Consider the following 18,755-nt stretch of genomic DNA (forward strand, 5'->3'; position numbering starts at 1 on the left):
CCCCCCAGCCCCTGCCCCATGTCCCCCGAAAGCATGCGGGGATGTGCACTGAGTTATAGCTCATCTGCCTCCTCCTCTTTTCCCCACCATGGTCCTTTCACTGAAGCATCCAAGGCCACCTATTCCAGGGGCTAGAATAGAGGCAGCTGCAGAAGCGGCTCCAGGAAGTGTCCCATTCCTGAAGCCCTCCCCCCACACTCCATAAGGAAAAGGCCAGAGATCTCCGCCCCCTAACGCCCAGTGACAGCAAAGGCCACTCTTCCACCTCCGGGACGTGTTGGCTAAGCCTCTGGCCGAGCGGTATTGTGATGTAATTTGATTTCTTACCCATTATCTCCCTTTATCTTCTAATCACGTGGGCAAATAGAGTTTTCTTTATTGTTCCTCGGGAGAAACCCGGCTCTGAGAACTTCGAAGCTTTTGTCCTCCGTGCCTGTGTCTTTCTGTAGCCTGTACTTCAAAGATATGGCCAAGGCCTTGTAGTCAAGGTCAGGAACAACCTTCCTCTTCTCTCTCCTTTCGCTTTGCAACTCCCATCCTCCCGGATTGGGGCGGCAAAGAAGGGGAGGGTGGGTCCGGTCGGTCCTTATTCTGGCACCCCTTCTTTTAAACAGAGAAGGGGAGAGTAATAATATCATAAATAGTCATTGATTTCTCGGATTTATGGGGCTGGCTTGGCGAGCTGCCTGTGTGTTAAAGGGGGGGGGGTTGGCTGGGGGAGGGCTAGCTACACCAAGATAAATACTTGAGCAGAGCACACCAAGCCAACTTCCTCACCTTCCCCTTTTCCTCCCCCTCCCTTAAGGATCAGGATTGAACCTTATACTTAAATCTTCCTCAGCCTAGATGGAAATACAAGCTACGGAAGTCTAAACAATATCGATCTCAAGCGCTCTTTTTGAGGGCAAAGGTCTCCCTTTACCTATCAGGGTGGGGGTTGGGGGGCAGTGGGAGGGATAGGGTGGAGATAGGGAGGGAGAGGCTGCATGGAAGCAGAAGGCATTTGGCGAATGACATATGTGTGCAGTGGGCTCACTGTGTTTGCGCATTTTGACTTGTGTGTTGTGCATATATATATATATATATATATATATATATATATATATATATATATATATATATAGGCTGGGGAGACGCTTTGGATAGATAGGCTCCAACTGGTAGTCACTGTTTTGGTGTTTGTGGGTTCCTGTAGGTGCCTGACTCACAATCCCCTATGTGGGGCTGCCCAGGTATAGAGGAATGGCTCTGGCTACCTTAACCCCATCAGTCATAAGAGATGAAGCTACCTGGCAACCAACCAGCACCTGGGAATGGTCCCCACCCCCACACCCCTCAATGAGACCAAAGTGTGACAGGGGTGAGCTCTGGCCACTCCTGATGAGACAATAGCCTGAAGCTAGAGGCCCCAGAAGAAGGCCTGCTCCAGTGTTAGACCTTCTCTGGGGTAGCCCTGGAAATTTTCAATGGTCAGCTTGGTGTGTGTGTGTGTGTGTGTGTGTGTGTGTGTGTGTGTGTGTGTTCCAGACAAGCCATTCATCTGGCAGAAGACATGATATGATTTGCTCATAGGAATGGGGGTGGGGTGGAGTGGGGGGGGTGGAGGTGGGCAAGAAGGCCATGTATTCAGTAGGACTTCCTATTTGCTGCACAGCCTGCCCTTGTTTAAGCTGAGCATGACACCGTTCATACTAGAGGCCATAATGGTCCCTCTTGGGATTAGAGCACTGCTCCATCCCCCTTGACCATCAGAGGCTTCAAATTTTCCCTGGATCTCTAAACTCAGCTAAGAAGACTCTTTAACTTGATGGCTTATAAAAGGAGGGCATGGCTATGGTGGGGCACAGTTTTAATCCTAGCACTAACAAGACACAGAGAAGGAGGAAAATGTCTGTGAGTTCAAGCCTAGCCTGATCTAAAAAGTGAGTTCCAGGTCAGCCTGGGCTGCATGGTGTTATTCTGTCTTGCAAATAAATAGATAAATAAATAAGAATAAAGAGATATAAAATAAGGAGAGAAGGGGCAGAGGCTCTGGTTACCTTGCTCCTCTATCCCCCCCTGAAACACTCAGTCTCATCGCAAAGCCGCAGTGTGGGACAGGCCCTCAGGAATGCTCAAATAAAAAGGTTTGCTTTATATGTGGGAAAAAAAAAACCATTCTGAGATGGAAGGGGTCTCTTTGAGAAACACAACCAGCATGAGGTAAAGTTCTCAGGCCTGCTGTCTGTGCCCTATCAGGAGAGTGGCATTAGCGGATAAGCAAGCAGGACACATGTGCAGCTACCTACACATGCAAAATGCAAATGTACATGTATGATGTGCACCAGGGTGGAAAACAGATGCACTTGGTGCTCATATGCAGAGGTGTGATCGCAGTAGGCTCAGAGACACCACCAGGGCACACGGTTCTGGCCAGCAAACACTACAATACAGGCACATACTGGCAAACCCAAGTCCCAACTTGCAGGCTTTGTTCCTGGCCAGGGTAGGAGATGAAGGTCCCTTCTAAGGGCCTCTGCACGGTTGCTACCAGGAGAACTAGGGCTGAGAGCAGTTGTTTGGGAGTCTGGGAGATGGGGAGTTGAGGCACCCAGAAGTGAGGTCTGGTAGCTCTTTCCCTGTCCCCTGGGAATGGGGTCAAGTTCTCAGGTGATAGTGGGGTAAGTCACCAGCCCAGCTGGACTTCCTGGGGATGGTGGAGGATTCCAGAGAAGCCGGTGACTAGATGATAGGTTCCAAGTCATTTCTCAGAGGACCTGGCTTGTAGCTGGCCCACACATTTTTACCTCAGTAGTGTGCTTCCACCTGCGGCCTTTGGTGCTCTCCTGAAGGTGGAACAGGTCCCCTTCACTATCACAGACCTGGAACTGGGATGCTTTGAAGACCTTTGGGAGGACTCCAGACTGAGAGGAGGAAGGCTCACTGTGTATATTTGAACACTCACCGGCGTCTCATTCTGAAGAGAATTCTCACAACTGCCACAGACTCAACTTTGGGCAGTGGGAGTAAGTGAGGTGGAGGTGGGCAGGACACTCCTCTTCAACACTACAGGGGGTATATAAACTTACCCAAATTTAGGAACTAACACTCACTAAGAACTTTCTCCTTGCCTCAGGCAAACACATCCATACCCTTGAGGAGGATGCAGTGGGATGGAGGAGGGTGGGGTGGTTGGGAACTCTCAGCGAGTTCTCCATTCCACGTGCTGCCTAGAACCCGGGGCCCTCTGTGTAGAAGAGAAACCACAGCGCTCAGAGAGCACAAGGACTTTTTTACTTCCTGGCGTACTCCATTGCAATTGGCTGGGATTCCTGACAGACAAGAAGCTTTTCCATAGGAGACTCTGCTTGGCCTTGGAGTTAAGGGGGCCGGGGACCGGGGACCCCAGGATCTCCAGGTCTTAGCATTGTTAACAGGGATGATTTCCAGATTTCTATCGCAAAGCACATGGAGGAGACAAAAGCTGTCTCAGCTGGCCTCCCCGGTGCCCTTCCACCTCTTTCACATCTGAACATCTGGCAGGGCAGAACAGATGAGGACAGGGAACATAGCAAAAATCTTAAATTATTGCCACTCTACTCACTACTTCCTGGTGGATGATTGAACACATCTGACACCATTCATTTCATCTACACTCTCTCTCTCTCTCTCTCTCTCTCTCTCTCTCTCTCTCTCTCTCGTCTTTGAGATCCATATCTCTGTATCTTATCTATATCTAGATACCTCTAAAGCACCTTGTCCAATTTACAGTAAGAAAAGAGGTCAAGGTCATCTTCTGGAGGTCACATTCAATCTCGTTGAAGTTTACCACGCACATCCTTCCCCACAGCTGAACTCTGGCATTTGATAAGGATCTGTGGTGACAGCTTTTCTGGGGCCTTCGATCTTAAGTAGGAGGAGGCGTCAGTGCCTCCCCCAATTTTTCTGCCTTCTCTAGAGCAAGACCCCAGGCCCATATGAGCTTTCAAGGGAATCCAAAATTTGCCATCCTATCTTCCCAACGGTATGCGTTTCTATCCGCATCTTCCTCTCGCACCTGAGCCGGCACTAGGCCGGCTGAAAGAGCTCGTACTAACCCAGCATCTATTCCTTTGGCCACCCTCCAGCCCGCCCTGCCACTGCCTGCGCTCCCCACAGTCCTCCAAGAGAGCTGCGCAACCCATTTCTGGTCAGCACAGCCCAGGTTGCAGGCCTGGGGTCACCTCTTTCCTGTACCTGAATGAAAATCAAACCGTTCTGGGGTTCCATTGAGGCCTCTGAGCGCACCCGTTATCTCCGCGGGGAAGCCCCTAGATCTATCAGTTCAGCTCTCTTGCGGCAGCCCTGACTCTGCAGGAACACTCCATAAAAGGCCACCCGTGCCACCTCTCACACGGTTTGAGAGTGACACTCAGCCAGTCTCCATCCTGCCGGTCTCTCCCAGGCCACTCTTTGGAGGTTTCGGTTTGCGTTTGCCTGGCTTCTCTCTGCTGCTCTTCGGGATTTGGGTCCGGTCCCTTCCTGGTCCCTTCACTCTAAATTTCCATATTTGCATCGGAGGTCTCTCTGTTGTTTTCAGACAGCTTCCTCCGGTATCTGGGACTGGGCCCCCTGCTTCCTAAAAGCACACCAGACAGGGGAAGGACTGAGTGTTCCTTCGATCCCCAGCCTTCCCTCTCCATGGGTCACTTGGCCCAGTTCTTGATTTTGCTCAGCTGTGTAGTCCCGCAGATGCTCTGCAGGTCCAATTTGGTGACAGTCGCTCCCTCCCACTCTCGGTGTTGTTAACGTGTTAGGGACACGGGGGCGCTGACCTCGAGTGCAGACAGGTTGACCTCTTAGGCTTCGCAGCCACCCCCAGCTCTCAACTGACTGTGTGGAAGGGGGAGGTGGGGAGGTGGATTCCAAGTGGGGACTCCTGGGACCCGGCCTTGTATAGTGAGAATCACCTTTGTAACTGCACCAACGCTGGGAACGGCCAGGCCAGGAGTCAAATGAGGTAGGGGGAGGCCGGCCTTCAAGACCGAGGGAAATAGCCTTTATTTGTGTTGTTGCTTCAACACGTCCTGGATAGACTACACTCCGCAGTTTCACCGACACACCGCGGCGCTCAGGCCCCCTCGCAGGCTCGTTCCCCTCGGCTTCTGTCTCTGCCGGACCAGGGCTGGGCCCCAGTCTACTGCAAGCAAGCGTGAGCTCAGGAGAGTGCTTGCTCTGCGTCTGGCTGGGGAAGTGCTGTCAACTCAACTTTCTAGGTGAGCGCTTCAGAAATCCCTCCCGTTCTTTTTTTTTTTTTTTAATTTTGCAGGGGGGACGGTGAAAGTAGCGAAGCCCCCCACCACCACACTAGCCTCCTTTTGTGCCAGTACCTTGCTGGGCAGAAACTTTCACATCCCCCTCCCTTGTTCAACGGAGGTGTATCTGGCCAGTTCTCCAGTGCCTACACCAGACTCCGAAACACGACAGAAGTCTTCCTAGAGTTTCTTTACAACCAATTTGTCCTTGAGGTCCTTCCTTTCCCGAGCCACGTCTGCTCAGCCTCTCCAGGGCTTCCCGAAGGGTCCTGCCATTTTTGGTGGGTTTCAGAAACTGCTCTCTGAGGACAGATCCGCTGGCCTTGGCTCCTGGGCTCCTAACTTCTGGTGCTTTCTCAGCTGACCGAGGCTAAGGAGGAAGGTGGACACAGGAGGGTGGCTGGACTCCCTCATCAGGCGACTGAATGTCTTCGAGGATGACAGCCTTGAAGTCAAAAGTTGGGTGTTTGTTCTTCCGGAGACTGGTCTGGAAGTGAGATATTCCAAATATCTAGAACATGTGGAGGGACCAGAGACTAGAAAGACATCCACTCCCTCGGACCAAGTTCAACCCAGATCAGTAAACGTTCCCTGAGCTTTTTGGTTAGACCTCTTAAGTTGGGGCTGGAACTCCCTTACCTCCCACCACCCTCTGCACTGACAACTTAGCCCCAGACCCAAACCGCCACCCACCAGGAAAAGTAGCCAGTAGCGAGGGGTTGTTTGGACCAGAGGAGGCACTCCTTGGCAAGGGTTCCCTAGAAAGGGACAAGGTTGTCTCAGACATTCAGGGGATAAAGCCTGCGCCTCTAGGGATGGCTCAGAGACCAGGAGCTTGAGCACCTCAAACTTTTCTAGCCCTTCCACTCTTCCGGGGCAAGGTACATTTTATAACTGTACCCGGTCCACTCCAGGCAGGAAAGCTGTAAGAGTCTCTGGACGGGGGTCCACCCATCCCGGCAACTCACAGCCTGACTGGCCATCCTGTGAGCTTCCCCTCAGGATGGGGTAGAGACTCCTTTTCTCCTAGAGAAGACCCTCTAGGGTCAGAGTGTTGAGATCATTACTTTAAATTAAAAGTCCCTCATCCCTTTCTCTCTAAGCTTCAACTTAGCTTCAGAGAACGAGGCGTGAAAGCTTTGATAGAGATTACCAATGCTTCATTTATTCCCGCAAATGGCAAACACGGCCCAGGAAAACAGAGCCCTCGCGGCGCGCAAGCTCCTAGTCCTGGATCCTCAGCCATCTCAGTCTTCACAGGTTCACTTGGCTGTGAGACACGTCGGGCAGGGAGAATCCTGTACAGTGGGCTTCCCCCTGGAAGGGAATCCTGCAGTTTAGAGCTGAGACTTCATGCTGTAGTAACAGTGTAGCTTTTGAGACCAGCCTGAGAGCGAAGGGATTTGGCATCAGGGAAGTAAGCCGGGAGTGATGTCCAGAGCACACGGAGCCACAAGAGTCACTAACTGGTTATGTGAGTATGACTAAGGATTCTCACTCTAAACTCACCTTATCTGTCCCTATTTATGGGGGAATCCAGAGGAAATTCCTACTATTGAGAGACAGGTCAGGAGACCTCAGTTCCATTTTCTGACCCATTAACATCCCATTCCAACCCCACACCAGCCCCTGGGACTTCATGCTTGTCCATAAGGTTCAAACCAAGGGGAAGGGTTTCCTCTGTGGTTGGCTTTCACATATTTCCAAGTTCACACAGACCACCCTCTGGGTCTGGCACACTCCACCCTACTCAGTTATTTTGGATACAGAGCCTTCGAACCTTGCTATACAAAGCTTACCTTGTGATCCGGGGTAACAAAGTGTGCTAGGACCATTTCACAAGGCGGCATCGATGTGGCCTCCAGGAGTTTAAAAAAAAATGACTGTGAGTTTTTATTCTTTTAGACGCAACAGAGAAGTTTGAAGCAGGAAAAGTTGACGCCCCGGTGGGAGTTCAGCCTCAAATTCCTTTGTGACACTGTGTTATTAACTCCCAAGTAGGCAACCATGTCTCCACATTCCAGCCACCTGGAAGCCCCTGTAATACAAAGATACCTTTGGGGGAAGGTAGCCAGGAGAGATAAGCAGTTCTTCTTCCGGTCACCTTAGCCAGCTCAGAGACCATAGGCATCTTTGCAGGTGAGGAACTAAGTTCCACTTCCAGAACCCAGTTTTTCTGTTTTTGTTTTTTAAAGCCAAGTGTGATGGCACATTCTTGTCATATCTGTGTTAGGGAAGAACCTTGGGTCAGTCATCTTAGATTACTTGCAAGCCTTAGGCAAGTGAAAGACCCCAGGTCAAAATAACAACGTGGACAGCGTCCTGAACAACAGCTGGGGTTGTCTTTTTCCACAGGCACAGGCACAGGCACAGGCACACGTGTATCTCCACCCCTACCCCCATGTATCTTTGAGAGCAAGATGATCCCACAGAGTCCAGAGAGGAAAATGAGGCTGATGCATGAAATGCACAGGGGTACCCAGCACTACCGTGGGGGAGAGAAACTGAGGCGGGGTAGAGGTAGACACCTGGTGGACTCCTTGAACTCTTGCTCATTTTCATTAATTCCTCAATAATTTCATCATGAGAGCAGGTAAAGGTAGTTGTCACTAAACTTGACCACCAGAGTTTGATCCCAAGACCCCCACAGAGTAGGAGAGACCAGATTCCATGTCTATAGGCATGTGCACATGCACACAAAAATGAATGACTGAAAAAAAAAACCTAACGAAACATTTTAAAAAGTACTTTCCTGCCATTTTGGATCGATGGTCTACAAAATTCAAGGAGAAAGGGGCTTGAAATTTAATTAACAATCAAACGAGTTAAGGGGTTTGAGGAGGTCCTCAATCCTTCCAAATCTAGAAAGTGTCCCTCCGTCCAATGCTGGAGATGCTGGGCAGTGACTTGAAAACAAATCGCTTAGAGAACAGAGTTCAGACCCAAGTGCTGACACCCATCCAGTGAGAGTGTTCCACATGTCCTTGTCACTTACCCAGTTACTCAACACGGCCTAAAGTGAGTGCTTTTGAGAGGCATATGGGTGGGCACCAGAGTGGCAAGTTCTGCAGTTGCTTGCCCACCTTGGCTCTGATACTTCTTCACATGGTATCTCCAGATGGTTTCATGAGTCAAATGCACTTGCACACCTATCTAGGTGTTTGGACCGTTGCACAGATCTTAACCTCTATGAGGTCAGAGGCAGCTCCCATCTTACTTTTGTGGATTCAACTGAGTTGAATTTGAGATCTGTTAAACTGAAAAGGAAAAGTGGGATTTTTGGTACATCTACTTTAGCTTTTCAAAAGCTTCAAGGCCAGGAAGCAGCCCTGGTGTTAGAGCTTGCCTAGCATGCACAAAGCCCTGGGTTCAATCCCCAGTGCTCTGTGAACAGGATGTGCTGATACACCCTTGTATCCCAGTCCTTGGGAGGTAGAGGAATGCATGCTAGAGCTCCAAGTCTTCGTCAGCTACACAGCAAGCTTGAGGCATGCCTGGGCTACCTGAGATCAGGTCTATAACTAACTACTAACTAACTAAGTAACTAACTAACTAACTAACTAACAACTAACTAACTAACTAACTAACAACTAACTAACTAACTAACTAACTAAGTAAGTAACTAACTAACTAAGTAACTAACTAGCTAACTAACTAACAACTAACTAACTAAGTAACTAAGTAACTAACTAACTAACTAAGTAAGTAACTAATTACATGTTTTGGGAGTAAAACTTTTCTCCCCAGTTTCTTCTGGTCAAGGAAGGGAATTGCAGATTCCAGGACCTTAGAGATGGGTTTTGCTTTTTCTTAATGCCTTTCCTTCCTTTCATTCTGGTTGTTCTAAGGGGGTTTTGACATGTGCCTGTCTTTTGGACGCATGTCTTTTCTAGGGAAGTGTGGTGAGAGGGAGCAGTTGAAGGTGCACTTCAGCCCTGTAACTTTTAGAGTGGGACACTCAGGGACAGTACATTGTTTTTTTTTTCTGGTGTCTTATGAAATTGATAAAAACCAGAGGGGGCACAGTTGAAGTTATTGCTCCTGTATTGGTTTTATTGTTGTTATTATTAAGGAAAATACCATTTAAAATATTTGTGAGCATGCCTTTAATCCCAGCACTCTGGAGGCAGAGGCAGGCAGATATCCATCTGTGAGTTGGAGATCTGGTCTACATGGTGAAGTTCCAGGACAGCCAGAGCTACATAACAAGACCCTGTCTCAAAAACAAACAAAAACAAAAACAAAAACAAAAACAAAAAACCCCAAAAAAGAAAAACAAAAACAAAAAAAACAAAAACAACCCTCCCCAAAAACAAAAACAAACAAGCCCCCCTAACAACAAAAAAAAATAAGCATAACATTTCTATATGAGCACAACTTGGGCAGAAATTTGAAACAACCTACTGGGTCATTTGTTGTTGCTGTTGTTGAATTACTTCCAATAAATTTGTCAATGCAGTTTGTAAAGTTTATGTTCTTGGAATTCCCAGCCTTTTCTTGGGATTCATTTATGTACAGTTTATCCATACACACTGACCAGTTTTAGTGGAAAAACATGGTGAAATGGAAGGCACACACACAGTCACGGGGCTATTGAAATTGCCTCCCTCATTCTTCCTAGACCAGACTCTGGACATGAAAGTGGTGGCCAGTGTATGCAGTGGAGCCCAAGCACCAAGGCCCGGAGTCTGGCAGTATGTGGGTAAGAGATGGAACTCCCTTTTAACTGTTTTCTTTTGCTTATTTGTTTGTTTTTCTGGTTCTGCACCTGGAATCTATACCACTTTTAAACTAGGCAAGTGTTCTACCACTGAACTATATTCTCCACTCTGTAATTTTCTTTTAAAACAAAGTGGGAGCTGGGGAGATAGAGCAGTCAGTAAAGTGCACGCCTTGCAAGAGCAAAGACCTGGATTCAATCCCCAGAAGCCACATAAAAGGGAGAAAGGAAAGAAGAAATGAAGAAGAAAGAGCCCAGCACGGTGGTTTGTGCTTGTTATGTAATTCCAGAGCTGGGGAAGTGGAGATGGGTAGATTCCTGAGACTCTGGCTGACCAGCCTAGCCTGCAGGACTAGCTCTAGGAAAGTAGGAGATAGGAGACCCTGTCTCAAGGAAATAAGGTGGTGACAATTGAGAAATACACTTGTGGTTGTCCTCTGCTTGGCACACATACAGAGTGTGTATATGTAACTCCTACACACGTGCATCCCAATATGCACATACATGCAGTACATGTTGTGGGCATGCATGTGCTCTCAAGTGTGTGTGTGTGTGTGTGTAAGTGAGTTTACTTTAAGGAAAGTCTCTTTCTTTTTACTTTCTATGGCCAAGGGCTTATGAAAGGGAATTGGCTCTTCATACTTGGCGAACCTTAGATCATGAACTGTAAGCCTCCTTTTGGGGTCATGAATTCCACACACAGAAAGTGTAGACACCCCAACTATCAAACAGAGCAAGCCCCAAGACCAGCTGGAGTCATTGGTGAATGGAAAACAGGGACACACAATGATCCTTGGATCATCTGACTCAGGATCGTTGACACCAGGACAAGTAAGAGTCATTCTAGTCCACCACACAGCTTTGGAACTTTTCTATAGATTTGCCACTGATGTCCAGAGAGACAGTGAGTTGATCAGTGCTGGCGAGATGGGTAGGTAAGTCGGCAGCATGCTTGCCATGAAAGGTTTAGGACCTGACTTTGGACCACAGTACCTACAAAACTACTGATGTCTGCAATACTGCTGTTACTGCAATGCTGTAACCCCAAAGGGAAGCGGAGACAGGAGGATCCCTGGGACTCTATGACCAGTTTAGCTAAATCGAAAGCTCCAGGTTCAATGAGAGGTTCTGTTCTAGAAATAAGTGGAGAGGAACTAAGGAAGACACTTGATGTTGATTTCTTGCTTGCACAGGTGCATGCATGCACACAAACATACACAAACACACAGAAACACACACACATACATGCGAACACAGAAAAACATGCATAAGCACATATACACACACTAATGTACATGCACACATACTAAGGAAACAAAAGTTTATGCTACCCTGGACCATTTAAGCTCGCTCACTCACTCTGTCTATCTATCTATCTATCTATCTATCTATCTATCTATCTATCTATCTATCTTCCATCTATTTACATATTTAATTATTCCTCTAGGTGGGGGGAGTCATGAGAGGCAAAAGAAAAGAGTTTCTGAGGGAACCTAAGGCTGATCTTTTTTTAAAACTGGAGTTTTCTGTTTAATAAATAAAACTTCCCCATGTCAGCCTGGGAGATGTGACTTTCACCTGAGTAGATGAAAGATTCATGAGAATAGCATGTGGGGATGCTTGGGGTGCAGCTTCCTCTTGCTCCTAGATGAGATAGATCGTAGAGAAGCAGGTGTTTCAGCTCAGATGTCAGGCTTTCCACCAGGCCTGGCCTTGGGAGAAAGATCCAAACTTCCATAAGTATGGGGTCCCCAACTTCTGGTTCTTTATGGACCTGTTGGAGCAGTAGGGAATGAACCCAGATGACTTTAAGGGGAAAGGAGGAGAGGGGTGACTTAAACTGCTGGTGCTCAGTTCCGTCTGTCTGTTTTCCTTTCCTTCTGTACTGTCCCTCACATCTGAGAGGAAAGAATTATGCCTCTGTCAGTCCAAGTAGGAAAGTATGGCTGGCAGAGAGAGAGAGAGAGAGGCCCACAGAGACACACACACACAGAGACAGACAGATGCACACACACACACACACACACACACACACAGATAGGTAGAGAGAGAGAGAGAGAGAGAGAGAGAGAGAGAGAGAGAGAGAGAGAGAGAGAACTGCCTGTCTGTCCTCTTTGTCCTAGGTTGGGAAGGCCTCCTGGTCAATAAATACATATTAATCATGTGAGAGAATTGATATGCAAATGAAGGGCACCATTGACAAGCCCTGGATGGCAGAGGGAGAGCCCATGCAGCTGTGGTCCTGCCCGGAGAAACCAGGGCTGTGCCTGGTGATTCATTGGGTGTTTTCTAGGGGGCAAAGCCTCCTTTTCCACTAAGTCTGTAAAAGGGGGAACTGGCCCTAGAGGTGACTTCAGGATCTTTTGCCTACATGTTCCTTAGCTCTGCCAGCTCTCCAGACTTTTTTTTTTCAAAAATTAATTAAAGTCTGTCAATGGCAGGCCACCCTTGTGGATCGCTGTGTCTCTCGGCCCAACTGGAAATCTCCAAAGGTACTTTGTTCTTGTGATCAAAGAAAAGTTGAGCCAACCAGAAAAAGAGTTAAAGGCTTAGGTGCATTTTTTTAGAGGGACGCTTGATAGTGCAGGAATAATTATTACCTGCCACTGTGAATTACTGCTTATAAAGCAGCATGCTGTGTTGCTGTGTATTGTTGTGGGTTTCTGGAGCAGACACCTCCAAATAACCTTGGTAGAGGCAGGACGAAGTTTCAACTCGGAGTTTTCAGAATGTCTAACACCTGTGGGCACCGATATTTCCTATTTTAACTTGCTGGGGTGAAATGTGAATTTGGTGTTGGGGAGTTATTCGTAGAGGGCCTAATGTTATAAAAAATAAACCAAGCAGAGGTGTTTTAACACCCAGCAGCTCATTGTGATGAATACAGTTGTTTTATTCATCAAAATCATGGCGTCATAAACTGTTTCTTTCTTAACACTGAGAGTAGACTAAGTTGCCATTTGGGTTGAAACAGAAATGAACAGTGTTACTAATGTCCACCGACACCCTGGCTTCGGTGTTCTGCTTAGGGGTTCGGATGGAGTTTTAAGAGATGAACAACTGGGTTTTTGTATGGTTTAGGTTGTGAGTTCTGGCTGTGGGCTCCTATTATCTGGTAGACATGCATGGTAACTTTGGAATGGTACCATAAGCGCTTGGCTTTGGTGATTCACCTTGGGCCATGGATGTCACAATGGAACCTGATTCCGTAAAGGCTCCGTCTGGGGTTCTGGCAAGTTCGGCCCAGAAAAAGCTTTTGGGGCCGTGCGAGCTGGGCCTGGTGTGTCTCTTCTTTTGTGGTCTCTATGTAATCCTACCTAATGCTCTGCAACTGAATATCAGACACTGTTGTGCAACCTGATGGAAACAAACAGGAAGATAAACGAGAGAACCATCTTCTTCTGAACGGAGCAGTAATCGCGATAGCTGGGAATTAACTGTTTATTGTCATGTGCGGACCCAGCCTGTTACGTACTCTGGGTTATATTCCTCCTAATCAAGACACCGACTTGCTAAAACATCCATGTTTTCATTTTAAATCCATCACGATGTTCTTTGATAGAGGTGTGTTGATCTCGAAACCCCACGGTCTGTTCAAAATTCAAACACAGACTTCCCTAAATTCCTTCGACCAACGCATGATGCTTAAAGCATTCTACTACTATTTACCTAGATTCTAGATGGATCGAGGATTACCTGGAATTAGAATGCAGCAAACCTGTTGTCTGTTGGATTTCTCTGTGTGCGTGTCTGTGTGTGCATACAGGGAAAGGGAGCTGCTCCTAGAGATAAATTATTTAACATGATTTTCCTGTATTGTGGAGAGGGAGGTTGAGCCTCATTTTTCGGATTATGATTTGTGTTATGAAATGCTTATCAAATGTTTTCCAAAGATTAGTTTAATTTTAATTAAATAAACCTTTCTCAAGAGGAGACTCCCCACTCTTCCTGTACCCAGAGGCTAGCGTACTTGTTGTTTTTAATTATTTTGTGCTGTTACCCAAACTGCTTTGGGTACTCCTGCCCAATTAAATCAAAGACCCAGGTTCCTTATGCACAATATGTTTAATATTTAATTTTAATTAAATTAATTAAATTGTTTATTTAATTTTATGTGCATTATTGTGCATTGGATAATGTAAAATTCATGGGGTGGAGAGGTAAATCGTTGTTCTTCCAAACAAGCCCATTACAAGGCTTTTAGGAAAGTTCTTTCTGGCTTCCAGGGGAAATGTCCCAATACCAGGCAAAGGGAACTGTGAGCGTCTTCTGCAGTGTCCTTCAGCCGTAGCTTCTGGAGGCTGGGTTCGTAGGTCTCCTTTACCTGCTAGAGCTGGCCCTCCGGTCTGCAGGTGTTCGCAGCTGCTCAGAGGAAGCAAGAGTGTGGCTGTGTGCACAGTGTTGTCACGGTGGTAACATTGTCTGCTTTGCTGAGCCACCAGCACAGAGACTCCTAGGAAGGTCAATTTATTTTTATCTTTATTTTTAAAATTTTTACCCAGAGGCCTTGGTAAAACTTCCCATAACACCTTACCCTGTAGAAACAGCCCAAGCCAGCAGGTTTCAGGAACCCATCCAAGGCCAAGCATAAACACCAGCAGGTATGTTTTGGGATCTCACCTTTGGCCTGAAGTGGCTCCTTCCACTTTCCAGTTTCCATCCCAGTTTAATGTTTCCATCCTGTGTAGGAATGTTTGCATGTACACAGTGACCGGCTTTCTGTTTTTCAACAGAAGGACTTAACGAACAGGAAACCTGCTTCCACAGAATTGGGTGGTAGAGAGAGGCAAACACTAAAATAATGAACATAAGGAGCCCCTTCTAGTGCTGCTCACTGTTCCGAAAATCCGAGCTTGTAAAACACAGGACACTGGAGTCAGGAGTTCTGACGTGCCTGAGCTGAAGGAGCCACTGAATTCACTCTTTCCTGTTTTCTGACTTAGCCATGACTTAGAGTCCCTCCCAGCATGACCTGGCTTTTGGGTTGTCTGAGCCAAAATTTCTAAACTTGACCTCACAGCACGGAGTATTCACTGGGTTTCTTTTCATCTCTCGGGTTTGCTCCTCTGGGCCACAGCTGCGTACTTACACCTCTCCTCACGCTGTACAGTTTTTGATGAAGTAGATCTTGTCTTTGTGTGTGCCTCTTGCTTATTGAAACTCGTTAGCTGCATTCAAGGAAACTTGATTAACTCAGCTGCGGGCGAAAAAAGACAGGAAGGGAAAAAAGAAAGAAGAAAAATGGGAAAGAAGGAAGAAAAGGAGAAGGAGAGAGAGAGAGAGAGAGAGAGAGAGAGAGAGAGAGAGAGAGAGAGAGAGTTTTCTTGGGCCAAGGCTGCCTGGTTCTTTGCAGAGCCCTTCTCACAGAGCAGAGCTACTAAAATATAAACGACGGTCTCGTTACTGCTGTTTATTCCCCCCCCTAAGGCTGGTTTTGTTTCAGTAGATTAAATATTATCATAAAAGTAGCTGGTGATGCAGTAAATTAAAAATCAAGTTGTGGAATATTTTGCAAAGGCCTCTTATGTTTTTAAACTTCTATAGCCCTGAACCTGTCGCGGCAAACATTAGCTTAAAAAGCATTTCCCCCGAACAGAACTTTTTTTGCTTGAAACAAGAATTTGAAAAAAAAAATTCAAATTCAGTTAGAATGGACTTAGTGAAAAAGTCACTCAGAATTTCTTGAGAGAGTAGTGGTGGGGCTAGTATTAAAAAAAACAGACACAAAACAAAACAAAAAAACCCAAAACAACCAACCAAACAAGCAAACAAAAACAAAAACCTCCAAACCCCTAAACCGCCATTTCTTTCCATCGATTTAGCACATCTGTAAATTTCTGGGCAATTTTAGTGTAAAACAGAAGAAGCTGTAGGAAATGTATGTGAGGACAGATGGAGCGGAGTCCCGGGCAGTGCTGCGTCACCACATTTAACATCAAATTATGAATTAAACAAGAAGAATGAATAACAAATTAGGATTCGCTTAAGCCTAGCTTTGTGCAGCGGGACAATGAAAATTTATTTGAATGCTGTTCCTCGATGAGTTACAGAGCTGTCCCCAGCAGAAGATACTGTGGTGACAATTATTGGAAGTTCATCATCTGGGCACATCTTAGGAACCTTTTGATGGGAACAGAAATGTCCGTGCAGATTTAGATTTTCTAAACCCTCCCCTACTCTCTACTCAATGGCTGCTTCAGAGCTCCCAGTGTGGAGAGGGGATCTGTTGAGCGTGTTTTGACGGGCGCTACCAAACAGGTTAAAGCCGAGTTTGGGGGGGGGGCAGGCTTTGTTTTGAGTGTGTGCGGGAGAGTTATTGACTACTTGACTGGATAGGACTTCTGCAGCATGTTAAGGAATGGCAGGCTCCCTGTACTCCAGCTGTTTGCTGGAAAAGACCTCACTGTGCAAAGCTAAGTGCTTTTTCCCAAGTCCAGCTGCACCCCTCTCACCTAGATGCAACCTGGAAATCAGGCCCTCTGACCTCGCTAATGCCTTCCCCACATGCTGCAGCTCAGGCGAAGAAAGGAAAGGTGTCTGGGATATGAACCCACAGAGCAGACAAGTTTGGATATACTAGGAGCCATTCCGAGTGTTGCTGGGTGTGAGGCACCTTCTCAAGCCACGGGTGTAACTTATGGTATATCGGCACTCAGTGTACTGAGACAAAACAGAGAAACATAATAAAACAGACAGTGACATACATCCTGCTTATACCTAAGGAATTTGAGGAAAGCAAACAAAACACCGTCCGACGTGACCGATGGTTTGTGTGGGTGGATGTTATGCCACAGTGATGCCCTATTATAATCATTATTCTTTACAAATTGTGTTTTTGGGGAGGGGAGCACATGCCATGGCGGGTGTGTGTGGGGAGCAGAGGGGCAGTGCCAGGATGGAGGACTGAGTTAGGTTGTCAGGCTGAGTGGCTAGTGCTTTTACCCACTGAACCATCCCCGTGGCCGCCCTCCTCCTCCTCCTCCTCCTCCTCCTCCTCCTCCTCCTCCTCCTCCTCCTCCTCCTCCTCCTCCTCCTCCCCCCTCCTCCTCCTCATCATCATCATTAATAATCATTTCCCTAGATTTTCAAGAAGTTAAAAAAGATGGTTGTCTTAATTTTACTGTTCCCATGTAGCATTTGTCACTGCTTGGGTTCTTTCTCCAGAGGAGAGATGTGTTTTTTTTCAGGAAGAGTGGGTACCGTCTAGCTTGCCGAACACTCTTACCCTCAATCCTGTCTTCTGGACCTCATACACAAAATCTTGTAGAAAATAACATAAAAGTCAGGAGATCCAGCTCAGTCCAAGACTGCTTTTCTAGCACGCAGGAAGTCCCGTCCCATCGTGAACTTAGTGTGATGGAGTTAGGGGGATCAGAAGTTCGAGGTCATTCTTGGTTTGTGGATTTCAAGGATGACCAGAGGACAAATGAGACAATGTCTTAGAGAGAGAGAGAGAGAGAGAGAGAGAGAGAGAGAGAGAGAGAGAGAAATAGTAGTTAAATATATTCAAATAGTACCTTGTAAAATTAAAAAAGAAAAATCCCAGGTTGGTCGAAGAAAAGGTTTTGTATTTTTCTTTTTTAAATTTGGGCAACTTATTTCTCACCTCTTTTTTCCTCCTGGCTGGGTTGCTTGCCTACAAAATGAGCATTAACTATAAAATGAGCATTATTGTTCTCTGTTCTCTCTCTCTCTCTCTCTCTCTCTCTCTCTCTCTCTCTTTCTCTCTCTCTCTCTGACACCTTTGAGACTTTTATAAAAACTGGGGCAAAACCTGGAGCCTGCTTTCTGTCCCCACCTTGGGTTCCTCCCCTCCCCATCCTTGGAAGATTCATGCAGCTCCAAGGCCAGCCTGGTACCCTCCCTAGTACTGTTCCATTCTGTGCCCTTGAGCAGTAGGCAGCTAATTTCCTGCCTTTGGTTTCATTTCAAAATGGGCTTCATTTTGAAGAGTTGGGGGCTAGGGAGGTAGAGAGGAAGGAGGGAAATATATCACCCTAAGCAAAACCGTTTGGCAGAGGCCTTCAAGGATGGCCGACCCCCTCCAGCAGCTGCCTCTGCCCTACCTGCCCAGGCCCAACATGCTAATTACATTCAGGCCAAAGGCAGCAGCAACTACCTGGCTGCAGCCCAAAGGATATTTTATTTTATTTACAGATGAGCTGTTCCCCCTGAAATCTCGATTGTTCTGGAAGCTGTGACAGAAGGCAGGCCAGCCTCCATTTTCGGCAGCTCCAGCTTACAGCTGTAGCAGGACCTGCCTTAATTAGCTGTGTCATTCAGAACAGAGCCACAAGCCAGCAGGCCTGGAGGAGGGGCAGACCAATGTCCTAAAACCTGCTCCCAGCTTTTTCTGTCAGAGGGGATTTTTTTTTTTTTGACACAGGGTTTCTCTGTGTAGCACTGACTGTTCTGGAACTCATTCTGTAGATTAAGCTGACCTTGAACTCAGCGATTTGCCTCTGCCTCCCAAGTGCTGGGTTTAAAGGTGTGTGTTAGTATGTCAGGCTCAGAGGGCACTCTTTACACCTGCCTGGTCAGTGCTCTGCTTGGGTCAGCTCTGAACTCCATGTCCCCTCATGGTCCCCAAGTAGGACTCCTAAGTTCCCAGGTCACACCAGGGTCTGTGTCCACCCTCATTCCTCCTGCAAGCAATGACTGAGCTGTTCACCCTTATTCCTTCCAACTGAAACTGTGTAGACTTTCTTTAAAAATCATTTTTTAATAAAACATGTGTGTGTGTGTGTGTGTGTGTGTGCGCG

Source organism: Rattus norvegicus, chromosome 13 (genome assembly GCF_036323735.1).
Source record: "Rattus norvegicus strain BN/NHsdMcwi chromosome 13, GRCr8, whole genome shotgun sequence".
Classification (NCBI taxonomy): domain Eukaryota; kingdom Metazoa; phylum Chordata; class Mammalia; order Rodentia; family Muridae; genus Rattus; species Rattus norvegicus.